This window comes from Lucilia cuprina, chromosome 4 (assembly GCF_022045245.1).
Source record: "Lucilia cuprina isolate Lc7/37 chromosome 4, ASM2204524v1, whole genome shotgun sequence".
NCBI lineage: Eukaryota > Metazoa > Arthropoda > Insecta > Diptera > Calliphoridae > Lucilia > Lucilia cuprina.
In genome coordinates this window covers 95,432,776-95,439,288 of record NC_060952.1, presented here as the reverse complement: position 1 = coordinate 95,439,288, position 6,513 = coordinate 95,432,776, and positions in this window count along the sequence as shown.

Here is a 6,513-nt window from a genome sequence, read left to right as displayed (position 1 = left end):
TATTAAATTCATCACAATATTTAATTTTAGACAATTTAAAAAACTTAACGAAACTTTATTTTCTGAAAGAAAGGTACTAGAAAAGAAATTTTTATACATTATAATTCAATTTCAAAAAATATTTCGAAATTTATGAAAATTTTTAATTTTGGACAATTTAAAAAACTTAACGAAACTTTATTTTCTAAACGAAAGGTACTAGAAAGGAAATTTTAACACTATATTATTTTATTTCAAAAAATATTTCTAAGTTAATAAAAATTTTAATTTTGGACAATTTAAAAAACTTAACGAAACTTTATTTTCTGAACAAAAAGTATTAGAAAAGAGATTTTTTTCACATTCTTATTCTATTTTAAAACAAATTTCTAAATCCATGAAGACTTTTAATTTTGAACAATTTAAAAAACTTAACGAAACTTTATTTTTTGAACAAAAAGTATTTGAAAGGAGATTTTTTCACATTCTTATTCTATTTTAAAACAGATTTCTAAGTTTATCAAAATTTTTAATTTTGGAAAATTTAAAAAAACTTAACGTAACTTTATTTTCTAAACGAAAGATACTAGAAAGGAAATTTTTACACAATATGTTTCTATTTCAAAAAAGATTTCTTAATTTATAAAAAAAATTTCATTTTGGACAATTTAAAAAACTTAACGAAACTTTATTTTCTGAACGAAAAGCATTAGAAAAGAAATTTTTACATATTCCTTTTCTTTATCAAAATAGTTATTAGAAATCTTAAAAATTTTTAAATGTGTACTTTAAAAAACTCAACGAAACTTTACTTTTCTAAACGAAAAGCATTTGAAAGGAGATTTTTCCTTATTCTTATTCTAATTTAAAACAAATTTCTAAATTTATGAAAATTTTTAATTTTATATATATATATATTAGAAAATATATTTCCTCCATTCTCATTCTAGTATTAAACTAATTTCTCAATTAATCAAAATTTTGAATTTTGGACAAGTTTAAAAACTTGAAGAAACTTAACAAAATTAACGCTTAACTCTTAAACAAAATAATTTATTTTCCCCAAGACTTTTTCAAACAACCAAACTCTAATGTCATTCTTTTAAAATTCTTAATATCATTCTTACTTCTATTTGTATTGTGTATTTGATTTCATTACATATTTATTAAATTCATCACAATATTTAATTTTAGACAATTTAAAAAACTTAACGAAACTTTATTTTCTGAAAGAAAGGTACTAGAAAAGAAATTTTTATACATTATAATTCAATTTCAAAAAATATTTCGAAATTTATGAAAATTTTTAATTTTGGACAATTTAAAAAACTTAACGAAACTTTATTTTCTAAACGAAAGGTACTAGAATGGAAATTTTAACACTATATTATTTTATTTCAAAAAATATTTCTAAGTTAATAAAAATTTTAATTTTGGACAATTTAAAAAACTTAACGAAACTTTATTTTCTGAACAAAAAGTATTAGAAAAGAGATTTTTTTCACATTCTTATTCTATTTTAAAACAAATTTCTAAATCCATGAAGACTTTTAATTTTGAACAATTTAAAAAACTTAACGAAACTTTATTTTTTGAACAAAAAGTATTTGAAAGGAGATTTTTTCACATTCTTATTCTATTTTAAAACAGATTTCTAAGTTTATCAAAATTTTTAATTTTGGAAAATTTAAAAAAACTTTACGTAACTTTATTTTCTAAACGAAAGATACTAGAAAGGAAATTTTTACACAATATGTTTCTATTTCAAAAAAGATTTCTAAATTTATAAAAAAAATTTTCATTTTGGACAATTTAAAAAACTTAACGAAACTTTATTTTCTGAACGAAAAGCATTGAAAAAGAAATTTTTATGTATTCCTTTTCTTTATCAAAATAGTTATTAGAAATCATAAAAATTTTTAAATGTGTACGTTAAAAAAACTCAATGAAACTTTACTTTTCTAAACGAAAAGCATTTGAAAGGAGATTTTTCCTTATTCTTATTCTAATTTAAAACAAATTTCTAAATTTATGAAAATTTTTAATTTTGGGCATTAAAAAAAATTTAACGAAGCTTTATTTTTTGAACTAAAAACATTAGAAAATATATTTCCTCCATTCTCATTCTAGTATTAAACTAATTTCTCAATTAATCAAAATTTTGAATTTTGGACAAGTTTAAAAACTTGAAGAAACTTAACAAAATTAACGCTTAACTCTTAAACAAAATAATTTATTTTCCCCAAGACTTTTTCAAACAACCAAACTCTAATGTCATTCTTTTAAAATTCTTAATATCATTCTTACTTCTATTTGTATTATGTATTTGATTTCATTACATATTTACCATTATAATAACATGCTTTATTTACATACATATTTACAAATTCTAAACTAAATATGTACTTTTCCAGTTGCAACACTCAATGTTTGTTCTCTTTATTTTTACGACATCATCATCTTTAGTTTTTTTGTTTCTTCCATCATCTCGTGTATACTTAAATACCAAAACAACTTTGTTTTCTTATCACACTTCCCATAATCAAACCAAGTCCAGTATTATAAACAATATACATATGTACGTAGAAGAAGAAGATGAAAAAAAACAATAATTTTCATTTCTCTCACATGAACTTATGGTTTTTTGTTCTTATTGTTGCGGATGATTTTACACATACAAAGTAGAAAAGTAGAAAAATAATACCGTAAAATTATTCTCACACACACGGAAGAAGAATGAAAAGCTTTATCGCCATCATTTACAAAACAAGTACAACAACAATGTTTTTCAATGTCTGTCTGTCCGATTGCTGTGAGTACAAGTGGAAGAGGTAAATGATAGTAGTAATAGTTGTAGTATTTAGTAGGTTGTATTGTGATAATATTAAAAAACAATTTACACCATTGCCCGCTAAAAAAAAGAGGAAGTTTGTGGAAAAAAAAGCTGCAAAGGAAAATTTTACTAATTTCGAAATAGTTTTTCCATCTATAATGAAAAATGCTAAGATATTGTAAATTTCCTTTAAAAATAAAATTTCTCTTCGAGGGAAATTTTTAAAAAAAGGGAAATTTCAAAAAAAATTTGTAAAAGTAATTGAAACTATTAAGAAATATGAAAAATAATGAAATAAATTCTTTAAAAATAAAATTTTCCTCAAAGGGAAATTTTTTTCAAAAGGGAAATTTTGAAAAACTTTACTAATTTCAAGATAGCTTTTTCATCTCTTGTGAAGAATGCTAAAATATTGTAAATTTCTTTTAAAAATAAAATTTCCTTTCAAGGGAAATTTTTAAAAAGAGGGAAATTTCGAAAATTTTTATATATCTCGTAAAAGTAATTAAAACTATTATAAAATATGCAAAAATAATGAGATAAATTCTTTAAAAATTAAATTTCCCTTAAAGGGAATTTTTTTAAAAAAGGGAAATTTCAAATTTTTTTTATAAATTTCGTCAAAGCAATTAAAACTTTTATGAAATATGGAAAAAAATGTGATAAATTCTGTAAAAATAAAATTTCCCTAAAAGGAAAATTTTTTTATAAAAGGGAAATTTTGAAAAAATGTCTTAAAATGTCGAAATAGTTTTTTCATCTCTTATGAATAACGCTAAAATATTGTAAATTTCTCTTAAAAATAAAATTTCCCTTCAAGGGAAATTTTTTAAAAAAGGGAAATTTAAAAAATTTTTACAAATTTCATAAAAGTAATTGAAACTATTAAGAAATATGCAAAAATAATGAAATAAATTTCCCTTTGAGTGAAATTTTTTATAAAAAGGAAATTTTAAAAAAAGTCTTAAATCCGAAATAGTTTTTTCATCTTTTATGAAAAATGCTAAAATATTGTAAATTTCTTTTAAAAATAAAATTTCCCTTTAAGCGAAATTTTTGTAAAAAGGGAAATTTCGAAAATTTATAAAAACTTTGTAAAATTATTTTTGAAAAAAGGAAAATTTAAAAATGTTTTTGTAAATTTCGTCAAAAATTTAATTTCCTTTAAAAGGAAATTTTTTTGAAAAGGGAAATTTTCAAATTTTCCCCTAAATATTTTAAATGGTGTAAAGATTAGTTGTCTACAAAAATGTTGTCACAAAACTTTCCTAGTGGTCTTCACTTTTATTGGAGTTGACTATCTATTTGCACGTAGCAGACAGACAACATACAAGAAGAACGTCTTAAGTTTCTGCCAAAGAAGAAGGAAAGACAGCAAAAAAAAAAACACACACACGATTCTTCTCTATTTGGAGTTTATAGCCCGTCTCGCTGACGTCTTGTAAGTTATTATATGCTCAAAATAAGGAAGAATTTATTGCTTTCTGTTTGTACAAATGTTTATATGTCCAACTATAAACAGCCCACCATTAGACTGTTGAACTGTCAACGTATAATATTTTTTTTTAGTTTCAAACAACTTTTACAAAGTTTTACTTTAGAGAGGAGGGAGGGTAACAGCCAGAAAACAACGGCCTATTGTCTTTTGAAAAGTAATAAATATGACTCTGGATAAGAGAGGAAGAAGTACAGACATTTAAAGGAAAAACAACAAGAACAATAATAAGGAAGGCAAAAAAAAAATAAGAAAAAAACTAACAACAGGGCATTAACTTACTCATCACAACAATTAAATCACGTTATTTTTCAGGTCTTTAGAGAGTAAAAGAGAAAAAAAAAGATATACTCCCACTATAGTATTTGCATTTCCTACAAATACAGTTAAATATGCAACAAAAAATGCAATTGCAACAGCAGCTACAACAACAAAATATGTATGTATGTACAGAGAGTGTGTGTGTGTGTGTCTGTAGAATTTATGCTGGGAATACAAATTATGAAAATTATTGTGACTGTACACTGGGGAACAAAATTATAATTGCAATGATGATTATTTTTTTATAAACTTATTTTTGCAAACTAGACTATAGACTAGAATGTAGACAAGACTATAGACTAGACCATAGACTAGATTATAGTCCAGACTATGTGCTAGACTACAGAATAAGCTATAGGCTAGAATATAGACTAAACTATAGACAAGACTACAGACTAGACTTGAGACTATAGACTAGACAGTATACTAACCTATATATTAAATTATAGACTAGACTATAAACTTGACTATGGAGTAGACTACACTATAAACTATAATATAGACTATACTATAGACTAGACTACAGACTAGACTGTATACTAACCTATATACTAAACTATAGACTAGACTATGGACTAGACTATAGACTAGACTATAGACTAGACTATAGATTGGACTATAGACTAGAGTAAAGACTAGACTATAGATTGGACTATAGACTAGAGTAAAGACTAGACTATAGACTAAACTATAGACTAGTCTATATACGTATTAGTCAGTTTTCTATAAAAAAAAATCACAATCAATTTGTTTTTAATAGAAAACTACACGATCAATAACTTATTGTTGCAAAAAAATCATGATCACTGAGATCAGTTCGATTTTTTTAAAAATTTACAGAGAACGTCACGATCAGTTTGTAAAGATCATTACGATCAGTAAAATTTTCTATAAGAAAACATTATGATCAGTCATAGATTTTAAAGAAATTATGGCCTTATTTACTTCAATAATGATCTCACTTGAGAATAGTTGACATATACATTGTACTTTTTTTATCCCCAAAAAGTACTTTAATTAAATTTTGCCTTAATAATTTTGAAATGATCAGAGTGTGAAATTTATATTATTAAACTTGACCATAAATATAAATAAAATTAAATAATTTGTTGTCTACACTTGTAAATTGTTTAACAAAAATGGTAAAAACAAAAAACAAAACTTAAATTAATTTACAAATAAACATATATTTAAATCAATAAACAGCAATACAACTAATAAATTTAATGTTTATTTAGATTTTTATTTTCAGTTAAATATTTTTTTGTTTTAGTTTTAATTTATGCACAAAAATGTGTTGTGAGTAAAAAAAAATAATTAAAATAAATATTAATAATTCTACAAATGAAACACGACCGTATGGAGAAAAAGCTATAAAAAAGTATAAGATTTTTTTGTACTAAAAATTTACATTTGAATAAACTACAAACATGACGCCAATTTTAAGGCGCACGCTGGAGAATGTGAATTATTTTTTTTTTTATATTGAGCAAGAGGGAAGGAAGGGGCGTGTTTGGTCACACATATTTTTGCGTATAAATATAAAATTGCAAAGAATTTTGATGAAATATTAAACTTAAACAGTGAGAATTAATAGTTTTAAGAGGTTATTGCAAGAAAATAATGAACTGTAGACTAGACTATATAATAGTCTATAGACTAGAATGTTTACTTGTCTATACTATAAACTAGACTAGACTATACTCTATATAATATACTGTAATATAGACTAGTATATACGCTTGACTATAGACTAGACTATAGACTAGTATATAGGCTTGACTATAGACTAGACTATAGACTAGACTATAGACTAGACTATAGACTAGACTGTAGACTAGACTATAGACTAGACTGTAGACTAGACTATAGACTAGACTATAGA